This window comes from Pongo pygmaeus, chromosome 2, assembly GCF_028885625.2.
Source record: "Pongo pygmaeus isolate AG05252 chromosome 2, NHGRI_mPonPyg2-v2.0_pri, whole genome shotgun sequence".
Classification (NCBI taxonomy): Eukaryota; Metazoa; Chordata; class Mammalia; order Primates; family Hominidae; genus Pongo; species Pongo pygmaeus.
Window position 1 is genome coordinate 103,837,172 of NC_085930.1, and position 13,158 is coordinate 103,850,329.

Below are 13,158 nucleotides of genomic sequence, written 5' to 3' on the forward strand. Positions count from 1 at the left end.
CCAAATGTCAATGAACTGACAGATAAAATGTGTTGTATACATATAAGGGAACATTATTCTGCAATAAAAAGGAACAAAGTGTGATACATGTTACAACATGGATGAACCTTGAAAACATGTTAAGTGAGAGAAGTCAGATACAGAAGTTCACATTTACATGATTCCATTTATGTGAAATATCCAGAATAGGCAATTCTATAAAACAAAGTAGATTAGTGATTGCTTAGGGCTTGGAGGTGGTTGTAGGGGATAGGGAAAATGATAGCTTAAGGGTATGGGATTTCTTTTTGAGATGATTAAAACATTCTAAAATTGTGGTGATGGTTGCTCCTATTTCTGAATATTTTATACTTAAAATCATTGAATGGTACACCTTAATGGGTGAATCGTATGATGTGTGAATAATATATCAATAAAGCTGTTAATTAAAAACGTATTGGCTGGACAAGGTGGCTCATCCCCGTAATCCTAGCACTTTGGGAGGCTGAGGCAGTAGGATCACTTGAGCCCAGGGGTTCGAGACCAGCTCTGGAAACATAGCGAGACCCCATCGATAAAAAAAATAAAAAAATTAGCCAGGCGTGGTGGTGCGTGGCTGTAACCCCAGCTACTGGGGAGTCTAAGATGGGAGGATAGCTTGAGTCTGGGATTTTTGAGGCTGCAGTGAGCTGTGGTTGGGCCACTGCACTCCAGCCTGGGTGACAGAGTGGGACCCTATCTTTTTTTTTCTTGAGATGAAGTCTCGCTTTGTCGCCCAGGCTGGAGTGCAGAGGCACAATCTCGGCTCACTACAACCTCCGCCTCCCAGGTTCAAGTGATTTTCCTGCGTCAGCCTCCTGAGTAGCTGGGATTACAGGCACCTACCACCATGCCCAGCTAATTTTTGTATTTTTAGTAGACACGAGGTTTCACCGTGTTGGCCAGGCTAGTCTCGACCTCCTGATCTCAAGCCATCCACTTGCCTTGGCCTCCCAAAGTGCCAGGATTACAGGCATGAGCCACCACACCTTGCCGAGACCGTGTCTTTTTTTTTTTTTTTTTTTTTTGAGACAGAATCTCACTCTTGTTGCCCAGGCTGGAGTGCAGTGGCGCGATCTCGGTTCACTGCAACCTCCGCCTCCAGGATTCAAGCGATTCTCCTGCCTCAGCCTCCCAAGTAGCTGAGATTTACAGGCACGTGCCACCATGCTCGGCTAATTTTTGTATTTTTAGTACAGACGGGGTTTCACCACGTTGGCCAGGATGATCTCAATCTCCTGACCTTGTGATCCACCCACCTTGGCCTCCCAAAGTGCTGAGATTACAGGTGTGAGCTACCACACCCAGCTGAGAGACCCCGTCTTAAAAAAAAAAGTCATTTCACTGTTAAAGAAAATCCCCTGCACACCAGAAATGGCCAGCTTATCTCTGATCTTTGACCTTTATGCTTTATTGTTGTTTTTTGCTTGTTTGTTTGTTTGAGACAGAGTCTCGCTCTGTCACCCAGGCTGTAGTGCAGTGGCGTGATCTCAGCTCACTGCAAGCTCCGCCTCCCGGGTTCACGCCATTCTCCTGCCTTCGCCTCCCGAGTAGCTGGGACTACAGGCGCCTGCCACCGCGCCCGGCTAATTTTTTTGTATTTTTAGTAGAGACAGGGTTTCACTATGTTAGCCAGGATGGTCTCGATCTCCTGACCTCGTGATCCACCCATCTTGGCCTCCCAAAGTGCTGGGATTACAGGCGTGAGCCACCACGCCCGGTTCTTTATCATTGTTTTTAAAGAAATTTCCAACTTTATTGAGGTATAATTTTTCTTTTTTTCTTTTTTTTTGAGATAGAGTCTTGCTCTGTCTCACAGACTCGAGTGTAGTGGCGCAATCTCCGCTCGCTGCAACCTCCACCTCCCAGGTTCAAGTGATTCTCCTGCCTCAGCCTCCCGAGTAGCTGGGAGTACAGGCACGTGCCACCACGCCCGGCTAATTTTTTGTATTTTTAGTAGAGATGGGGTTTCACCGTGTTAGCCAGGATGGTTTTGATCTCCTGACCTCAGGCAATCCACCCACCTTGGACTCCCAAGGTGTTGGGATTACAGGCATGAACCACTGCACCTGGTCCAACAGATGTCTATTTCACTTCATTGAAAAGATTTCTTTTTTTGGAGACAGAGTCTTGCTCTGTCACCCTGGCTGGGGTGCAGTGGTGCCATCTTGGCTCACTCCAACCTCCGCCTCCTGGGTTCAAGTGATTTTTGTGCCTCAGCCTCCAGAGTAGCAGGGATTTCAGGCAGGTGCCACCACAATGGACTGATTTTTGTATTTTTTTAGTAGAGATGGGGTTTTGCCATGTTGACCAGGCTTGTCTCGAACTCCTGACCTCAAGTGATCCACCCACATTGGCCTTCCCAAGTGCTGGGATTACAGGCATGAGCCACTGTGCCTGGCCCAGTGAAAAGATGTCAGTTAGTCGTAGAAAGTACTCTTATTTCCCTTTCCAGTCAACCCCAGCCTGCTTCCTTGGACACAGACAGGTGCCAGTCTATCACTGTAGATTAAATTTGAGTTTCTTAGAAGTTTCACATAAATGAAATCATATTAATATACAGTTGATCCGCATTATTCACAGAGTTTGTATTTTCAAGTTTGCAAACCTGCTAAAATTTACTTGTAACCCCAAAGTCAATGCTTTTGGTGCTTTTGCTATCATTTATAGACATGCACAGAGTGACAAAAATTTTGAGTTGTGTGTTCCCAGCTGACGTTAAACACGGCAACGTGCTGCTGCCTTCTTTTCAATTATCATACTGTAAATAAGTGTCCTTTTCTTGGTCTATTTAGTACCATGGTTTTTTGTGTTTATTTGCTTTTTTTTCTGAGACTGAGTCTTGCCCTGTCACCCAGGCTAGAGTGCAGTGGTGCTATCTCGGCTCACTGCAACCTCCGCCTCCCGGGTTCAAGTAATTTTCCTGCCTCAGCCTGGTGAATAGTTGGGATTACAGACATGCACCACCATGCCTGGCTAATTTTTGTATTTTTAGTAGAGATGAGGTTTCACCATGTTGTCCAGGCTGGTCTCGAGCTCCTGGCTTCAAGTGGATCTGCCCATCTCGGCTTCCCAAAGTGCTGGGATTACACGTGTGAGCCACTGCACCTGTCCTGATTTGCTTTTTGTTGGTGATTTTTAATGTTTATTTTCATTTTTATTTATTTTACCAGAAAATAAACACTAACTTTATTAATATAACAGCAACAGAAAGGGTTTCCAATTTCTCAGAAGGAAAATAACATGACAATAGCGCAAGTGTTAAGAGTAAATGGCTACATTTCTTGTTCTGATAGCTTCCCACCACACACCAAAGGTTCTTCGAGGATAGCTGCCACTAGAGCTGCTGCAAGAACATGTTTTTCACTGGGTGTAGCTTCACAGTCAACTCCTCAAGCAGAAGACTAAAATATTATTTCTTAGAAGATCTTGGTTGAGGGAGAACATATCAATATGGAGAACAGATCTTTGCTTCTCAAATTCAAGAAAAACCATTAACTAATCTTACCAATTTTTCTCCAATACAGTGTGCCAGAGTGCTCTGTGAAGAATCCTTTTCCATTCCTACCACGTGTCTGGGTGAAGGGAGAGGAGGGTTGGCAAGCTGCTAGTACACTAGCAGGCACTCCTGGTGATGCTCTGGGCTCTGCTCCCTTTCTGCTGGGAGTAGTAGGAATCTTTTCTAGCCACTGCAGCAGCTTGATGTTGTGGGGAGGAAGGGGCCACCCACCAGTCACCTCTTCTTGAAGCTGCATTTTTTGTGTTCATAGAAGAAGTCTGTCTTAGAGCTCCCCAAATTGACAGTCTTTGGGCAGCCATCTCTATCCTCCTCCTGGATGGTGCACTGCTTACAGTAGTAGGCACCAGAGACCCCAGGGCCTCCACAGATCACACAGCACCCCTGGTAAGATACATAGTTACACTCATCACATATGCACATCAGAGTGCAGGGACGCACAGAGGAGTCACAAATCACATGCTGTCACATTTTTCACACAATCTTCCGATGACAACACCAGCTGGCTTGCAGCAAAAGATCAAATTAGGATGATGTTTAGCCATAGTTCCCAATGAAGCCGGCCACTAGAAGCCTATTTTTTTATTTTTTTGAGACCGCTTACAATGTTAGCCACTGCACCTGGCCTTGTTGGTGATTTTGATGCTTAAAATGGCCCCCAAACGTCATATTGAAGTGCTGCCTGGTGTTTTTAAACACAAGAAGGCTTTGATTACCTTACAAGGAATGTGTAGGGAAGTTTTGTTCAGGCATGAGTTATAATGCTGTCAACTATAATTCAGTGTTAATGAATCAGTTATTTATATTAAATAAGGTGTTTTTAAACAGAAACATACCTAAAAGGTTTTATATTGTATGTATGTAGATCTGGAAGGTTATATATTGATTGGTTAATGAAAATATGACTAGATCATCTTCTACTGGCTGAGAGTTTATTAAACAAAAAAAAAAGAAAATATGACCAGAGGCCTACAGGAACCTAACCATTTATTTTGTCTAGGTGCAGTGACTCAGTATTCAATAACTCAGTGTACACAATGACTTTATAAAACATAATTACCATCAGTAATGAGAACTGACTGTATAGTTTCTTATGTCAGAGCCCTAGCTAAGTGTTCTAGACTTTAATATCTGGGAGCCACAGACAGTGCTTTTGTTGATAAGTATTCATCCCTTAAATTCCCTCTCCCATTAAAAGTCATATCCAGAGGTCACCTATTATGCATAGCTCAGTTTGTAATATTTCATTGTTTTACCATCAACTCCTTGGGCCATACTGACTTTCAGTTCTCTGAAGGCAGGAATTATTTTTGTCTTATTAGTAATAATATACTACATGGTCTTACTCTGTGGGTACTCAATATGTATTTGATCATGTAAGTACTTAAAATTTTTTTTTTTTTGAGACGGAGTCTAGCTCTTTCCCCCAGGCTGGACTGCAGTGGTGCTATCTCGGCTTACTGCAAGCTCTGCCTCCCGGGTTCACGCCATTCTCCTGCCTCAGCCTCTCGAGTAGCTGGGCCTACAGGCACCTGCCACCACGCCTGGCTAATTTTTTTTGTATTTTTAGTAGAGACGGGGTTTCACCATGTTAGCCAGGATGTTCTCAATCTCCTGACCTCGTGATCCACCTACCTTGGCCTCCCAAAGTGCTGGGATTACAGGCATGAGCCACCGTGCCCGGCCTGCAAATTTAAATTTAATGGTCCCTGACTAATTTGGAGACTTTATAGTTGCAATTCGGACAAAAAATTGCTTTGGTGGTGAGTATTCTGGTTGTGTGTGTGTGTGTGTGTGTGTGTGTGTGTGTGTGTTTTAGAGAGAGTCTTGCTGTGTTACTCATGCTGGTCTCGAATTCCTAGTCTCAACTGATCCTGCTGCCTCAGCCTCCCATGTGTACCACCATGCCTAGCTAGTGAATATTCTGAAACTTATTTATAAAGACTTATGCTCAACTTGAAGATGTTGTATGGATCAGGGCCAAGCAGCATGCTAGGCAGGATACACATAGGCTATTTTGGTTTACTGTTTTTGGTACTTTACCTGGAGACAGTGCAGCAAAAATTAAAGTGAGTTCATTAGCATAGAAAATATAGTAAATATTAAAAAGCTTCTTCTCTATGTGGGAAGATGTATTATAAAATATGTGGCTATCTTTTTTATTTATTTATTTTTGAGACGGAGTCTTGTTCTGTTGCCCAGGCTGGAGTGCAGTGGTGCGATCTCGGCTCACTGGCTCACTGCAAACTCTGCCTCCCGGGTTCACGCCATTCTCCTGCTTTAGCCTCCTAAGTAGCTGGGACTACAGGCGCCCGCCACCACGCCCAGCTAATTTTTTTGTATTTTTTAGTAGAGATGGGGTTTCACCGTGTTAGCCAGGATGGTCTCAATCTCCTGACCTTGTGATCTGCCCACCTCGGCCTTCCAAAGTGCTGGGATTACAGGCGTGAGCCACCGCACCCGGCCAATATTTGGCTATCTTACATATTTTGCAGGTGTCTCTAAAGTAAGTGCTGACCTTGGTGCCAGGGAGCCCATATTAAGTTTGAGTAATTTCATGAAGCAGAGTGTACCAGGCAGGACCACTTAGACCCTTAAGCATATTAACTTGACTGTTTACAGTATTACTTTTCATTGGTAGAATTGGGACTATATAAAAAATTATTAATTGGCCAGGTGCAATGGCTCATGCCTGTAATTCCAGCACTTCGAGAGGCTGAGGCAGGAGGATCAGTTAAGCTTAGAAGTTCAAAACCAGCCTGGACAACCCAGCAAGGCCCGCTTGTCTACCAAAAAATAAACAGTTAGCTGGGCATGGTGGGACATGCCTAAAATTCCAGCAACTGGGGAGGCTGAGGTAGGAGGATCACTTGAGCGTAGGAGTTGGAGGCTGCAGTGAGCAGTGATCATACCACTGCACTCCTGCCTGGGTGAGAGTGAGACTCTGTCTTTAAAAAAAAAAAAAAAAAAAGCTCAAGAGTTAAAGACCAGCCTGGGCAACGTAGTGAGACCCTGTCTCTATGTAAAAAAAAATAGAATTAGTAACTATAACAGAGACTGGAGTAATGAGAAATTGGCTAGTCAGAAGTAGAGAGAGGCTGGGTGCGATAGCTCATGCCTGTAATCCCAGCACTTTGGGAGGTTGAGATGGAAGGATCGCTTGAGTCCAGGAGTTTGAGACCAGCCTGGGCAACATGGTGAAACCTTGTCTCTACAAAAAATAAAAAAATTAGCTGGGTGTGACAGCATGTGCCTATAGTCACAGCTACTAGGGAGGCTGAGATGGGAGGATTGCTTGAGACCAGGAGATGTAGGCTGCAGTGAATCATGATCGTGCCACTGCACTTTAGCCTGGGTAACAGAGTAAGACCCTGTCTCAAAAAAGAGAACGCTCTAGAATATAAGAAGACAATATATGTGTATGTGTATATATAGCTTTCTATATATACATATTTTATATATTATATAGTCTTCCTATATATTATATATAAAATAAGTTAAAAAGGAAGACTATAATATATATATTACACACACACATATATATATATATTTTTTTTTTTTAAGGGAAAGGGTCTTGTTTTGTCACCTAGGCTGGAGTGCAGTGGTGCAATTATAGCTCACTGCCACCTTGAACCCACCTTGGGCTCAAGGGATCTTCCCACCTCAGCTTCCCAAGTAGCTGGGACTACAGGTGTGCACTGTTGCACCCAGCTAATTAAAAAAATTTTCTGTAGAGCTCTTGCCATGTTGCCCAGGTTGGTCTCAAACTCTTGGGCTCAAGCGATCCTCCCTCTTTGGCCTCGCAAAGTGTTGGGATTACAGGTGTGTGAGCCACTGCGCCTGGCCACTCTTGAGTAGGTTTCTTTCACACAGTGTAATGTTTTAATTTATATATGCTGTTGTCTGTATCAGTAGTTTATTTTTATTGCTATATAGTATTTCATTGCATTAACACTACAGTTTGTTTATTCTCCTGTTGATAGATGTTTGGGCTGTTTCCAGTGTTTGCCTTATGAGTAAAGCTTTTATGAACTTTTTTGCACAGGTATTTTGTGTGGACATACACATTGATTTCTCTTGAAGAGAATAGAATTGCTGGGTCATAGGACAGATGTATGTTTAACTTTATAGGAAACTGTAACACCTTTTCCAAAATGGTTGTACCATTTTTACACTCTCACCAGTAATGTATGAGAGTTGTGGTTGTTCCACATTTAGCAACATTTAGTGTGTTGTAGTGTGTTTTTAATTTTAGCCATTTGGGTGAAAGTATAGTGGTAACTCATTGTGGTTTTAATTTTCATTTACCTGAATGCTAATGATATTGAGCACCTTTTCCTGTACTTAATGGTCTTTGTGTATCTTCGTTTGTGAAGTATTTATTCAAATCTGTTGCCCATTTTTTTTTAAATTGTCTTTTTTATTTTTTAAAGAAATGTATCTTTTAGAGATAGGGCCTCCCTATGTTGCCCAAGCTGGACTTGAACTTCTGGGCTCAAAGGATCCTTCTGCCTCATCCTCTCAAGTAGCTGGTACTATAGGTAGGTGTTGACCACTGTGCCTGGCAGGTTTTTTTTTTTTTTTTTTTTTGGTTACTGAGTTTTAGGAAGTTTTTTTGTATTCTGGATACTATATTTTTTGTTTTTTGTTTTGTTTTTTTAGAGACAAGGTCTTGCTCTGTCGCCCAGGCTGGAGTGTAGTAGCATGATCATAACTTAGTGTACCCTCTAACTTCTGGGCTTAAACGGCCTCCTGCCTCAGCCTCCCTAGTAGCTAGGACTACATGTGCATACCACCATGCCCAGCTTATTTTCTTTTTAAAAATTTTTTGTAGCAATGGAGGTCTCAGCATATTTGCCCAGGCTGATCCTGAACTCCTGACCTCAAGCAGTCCTCTTGCCTGGGCCTAACAAGATGCTAGGAATACAGGTGTGATTGAGACTCCATCTCATAAATAAATAAATAATCGAGGTTTTCAATTTTGATGAAGTCCGATTTATCAATAATTTCTGTTATGGTTATTGCTTTCTGTGTCCTGTCTGAGTGTCTGAGGATACCTTGCCTACCTCTTAAGTGATGGACATTTCTAGCAAGGCTTGAAGTCAGGTAGTGTAAATCATATAACTTTATTTTTTTTGAGACAGGGTCTGGTTCTGTCACCCAGGCTGGAGTGCAGTGGCATGATCTCTGCTCACTACACCCTCCACTTCTGGGCTCAAGCCATTCTCCCACTTCAGCCTCCCGAGTAGCTAAGACTACAGGTGAGCTCTGCGCACCTTGGCTTCCCAAAGTGCTGGGATTATAGGTGTGAGCCACCATGCCCAGCCTAACTTTATTTTTTGTGTTTTCACCTAGAAGCTTTCTAGTTTTAGCTTTTACATTTTGGTCTCTGAGTCATCGTAAAGTTAATTTTTGTTATTGTGTGAGATTGGGGCTGGTGTTTATTTTTCCCCCACATAGGTAACTGATTGTTCCATTACTAGCAACATTTGTTGAAAAGACTTGTGTATTATCTATTGCTCTGTAACAAATTATTCCAAAACTTAGCAGTTTAAAACAGCAAACAGTTATTACCTCAGTTTCTGAGGGCTAGGAATTCAGAAGTGGCCCAGGCTAGAGTGCAGTGGTGATCATGGCTTACTGCAGCCCTGGCCTCCTGGGCTTGAGTGATCCTCCCAACTCAGCCTCCCAAGCTGGAACTACAGGTGTGCACCACCATGTGGGGCTAGTTTTTTCTATGTTTTTGTAGAGATGGGGTCTCACTTCGTTGCCCAGGCTGGTTTTGAACTCGGGCTCAAGTGATCTTTCCCTGTTGGCCTCCCAAAGCGTTGGGATTATAGGCCTGAGCCACCATGCTTGGCTTAGAGGATCTGTTTTCAAGATGACTTATTCATAAAGCTCTTGGCAGGAAGCCTCAGTTTCATGTCGTTTATCTCCCCAGGGCCTTTTGTTTGTTTTTAAATTTTCCCTACTTTAAAGCTAACAAGTTATACACAGGGCTCTTTGAGTTTCCTCATGGCGTGCAGTTATCTCCTCCAGAAATGATCTAAGACAAAGTAAGGAAGAAACCATGATGCCTCTTATGACCTAGTCATACACTATCACTTCTGCCATATTCTTTTTGTTAGAATGAGTCACTAAGTCTAGCCTATACTCAGAGAGGAGGATTTCACTTTTTAGAGGGAAGAATGTAAAAAAATTTGACATAGTTTAAAACTACCAAAATTTTCTCTACCCATTGGTTTGCTTTGGTACTTTTGTCGAAAAACAATTGACTGTTATATCCTGATTTGTCGCTGGCAAAAAACCCAAAAACAATTGACTCTGTAGATATGGGCCTGTTTCTGAAATCTGTGTTCTGTTCCATTGATCTATTTGTTTATCCATATGCCAGTACCCCACTACTGTAGCTTTATAGCAAGTCTTGACATCAGACAGTATAAATAATCCAACTTTATTGTTTATCAAGATTTATTTGAATATTATAATTTCTTTTTGTTACCATATAAATTTTAGAATTAGCTTGTCAATTTCTGTAAAAAAGTCTCCTGGCATTATGGTTGAGATTCCATTGAATTTATAGATTCATTTGGGGAGAATTGATATATTAACTATATTGAGTCTTCTAATCCATGTGCTGTGTGAGGCATATTTCTTGATTTATGCCTTCTTTACTATCTTGCTACATTATTTGATTGTTTTTAATGTAGAATTCTTTCACGTTTTGTTAAATTTGACCCAAGACATTTGATTTTTTTGATGCTATTGTAAATGAAATTTTTAAATTGTAGTAAATATACATGAGAAAATGTAGAATTTTAACTATTTTGAAGGGTATGATGCAGTGGCATTAATAATACATTCACAATGCTGTTTTGAGAACTTCTTTCATCATCCCAAATAGGAATTCTACCCATTATATAGTAACACCCCATTCTCACCTCCCCCAGGCCCTTGTACGTTCTTAATAATCTTCTTTTTGTCTCAATGAATTTGCCTATTTTATTTTATTTTATTTTTGAGACTCAGTCTCACTCTGTCACCGAGGCTGGAGTGCAGTGGCCCGGTCTTGGCTCACTGCAGCCTCTGCCTCCCGGGTTTAAGCGATTCTCCTGCCTCAGCCTCTCAAGTAGCTGGGATTACAGGTGCCTGCCACCACGCCCAGCTAATTTTTGTATTTTTAGTAAAGATGGAGTTTCACCATGTTGGCCAGGTTGATTTCAAACTCCTGACCTCAAGTGATCCGCCTGCCTTAGCCTCCCAAAGTGCTGGAATTACAGGCTTAAGCAACCGTGCCAAGCACTGTTTTATTTTATGTAAGTGAAATTATAATTATACAATTTTTTCCCTTTTGTGCCTGGCTTATTTTACTTAGCAAAATGTTTTCAAGATTCATCCATGTTGTGACATGCATCAGAATTTCATTCCTTTTTAAGGCTGAATAATATTTCACTGTATGTATATACCGCATATCTTTATCCATTTATCTGTTGATGGACATGGGTCATAGACACCATTTGGTTATTGTGAATAATGCTGTGAACATTGGTGTATAAATATCTGTTTTGGATTCCTCCTTTCAGTTCTTTTGGGTATAGACCTAAAAGTGGAATTGTTGAATCATATGGTAATTCTATGTTTAACTTTTTGAGGAATTGCCATACTGTCTTCTTTACATTCTCACCAGCAGTGCACAAGTGTTACAATTTCTTCATATCCTTGCCAACACTTATTTTCTATTTTTTTGTGTTTTTTTTTTTTTTTTTATAACTTGGGTGTGAAGTAGTTTCTCATTGTGACTTTGATTTGCATTTCCCTAATGATTAATGAAGTTGAGCATCTTTTTGCATATTTTTTGGCCATTTGTAAATCTTCAGAGAAATGTCTAAGGCCTTTGCCCATTTATGAATTGGGTTATTTTTGTTGTTGTTGAGTTATGCAAGTACTTTATATGTTCCATATATTAATCCTTTATCAGATGTATGATCTGCAAATATTTTCTGCCATTCTGTGGGTGATGTTTTCACTCTTTTTAAATTAATTCATCGGTTTTTTAGAATAGAGATGGGATCTCACTATATTGCTCAGGGTGGTCTCAAACTCTTGGGCTTAAGTCATCCACCTGCATCAGCCTCCGAAAGTGTTGAGATTACAGGTATGAGCCACTGTACCCAGACTAATTTTATTTTTTTAAGTTGTTATTATTATTATTTTTTTTTTTTGAGATGGAGTCTCACTCTGTCACCCAGCCTGGAGTGCAGTGGCGTGATCTCTGCTCACCACAATTTCTGCCTCCCGGTTCAAGCGATTCTCCTGTTTTAGCCCACTGAGTACCCGGGATTACAGGCACATGCCACCACATCTGGCTACTTTTTTGTATTTTTAGTAGAGATGGGGTTTCACCATGTTAGCCAGGCTTGTCTTGAACCCCTGACCTCAGGTGATCTGCCCACCTTGGCCTCCCAAAGTGTTGGGATTACAGGTGTGAGCCACTGCGCCTGGCCAATTATTATTATTTTTTAAGAGATAGGGTCTCATCCTGTCACCCAGGCTGGAATGGGTGGTATGAATGTAGCTCACTGCAGCCTCAAACTCCTGGGCTCAAGTGACTGCCTGCCTGCCAAGTAGCCGAGACTACTGGTATGAGCCAGTGCAACTCAGCTGATTTTTTAAAAATAAAAAAAATTTTTTTGTGGAGATGGGATCTTGTTATGTTGCCCAGGCTGGTCTCAAACTGAGCTTAAGCAGTCCTGCCATGGCTTCCCAAAACTGTAGGATTTCAGGCCCTTGGATTTCTTTCTTTTTTTTTTTGAGACGGAGTCTTGCTCTTGTCACCCAGGCTGGAGTGCAATGGCACACTTGCTGCAACCTCTGCCTCCAGGGTTCAAGTGATTCTCCTGCCTTAGCCTCCCGAGTAGCTGGGATTACAGATGCCCACCACCATGCTTACTAATTTTTATATTTTTGGTAGAGACGGGGTTTTGCCATGTTGGCCAGTCTGGTCTCGAACTCCTGACCTAGTGATCTGCTAACCTCAGCCTCCCAAAGTGCTGGGACTACAGGTGTGAGCCACTGTGCCTGGCCGATTTCTTTCTTTTTTTTTTTAAGATGAGGTCTCGTCGATCTTGGCTCACTGCAACCTCTGCGTCCCGGGTTCAAGCGATTCTCCTGCCTCAGCCTCCTGAGTAGCTGGGATTACAGGTGCCCACCACCACACCCAACTGATGTTTTTATTTTTATTTATTTTTATTTTTTTTCCTGCTTTTTCCTCTGTTCTGAATATCTCTTTTTTTATTTTTATTAAGTATTTATTGATCGTTCTTGGGTGTTTCTCAGAGAGGGGTATGTGGCAGGGTCATAGGATAATAGTGGAGAGAAGGTCAGGAGATAAACACATGAACAGAGGTCTCTGGTTTTCCTAGGCAGAGGTCCCTGCGGCCTTCTGCAGTGTTTGTGTCCCTGGGTACTTGAGATTAGGGAGTGGTGATGACTCTTAAAGAGCATGCTGCCTTCAAGCATCTGTTTAACAAATACATCTTGCACCACCCTTAATCCATTTAACCCTGAGTTGACACAGCACATGTTTCAGAGAGCAGGGGGCTGCGGAAAAGGCCATAGATCAA

The 13,158-nt window shown here is 42.0% G+C and overlaps 1 protein-coding gene and 1 pseudogene across 1 annotated transcript in view; one reads left to right on the forward strand and one right to left on the reverse strand.

Annotated features, from left to right (window-relative positions):
* IP6K1 (inositol hexakisphosphate kinase 1) overlaps positions 1-13,158 on the forward strand; it is a 68,532-nt gene that overhangs the window by 7,341 nt on the left and 48,033 nt on the right. The gene's annotated exons all lie outside the window — the stretch shown is intronic.
* On the reverse strand, positions 3,752-4,080 carry LOC129033426 (PHD finger-like domain-containing protein 5A; annotated as a pseudogene).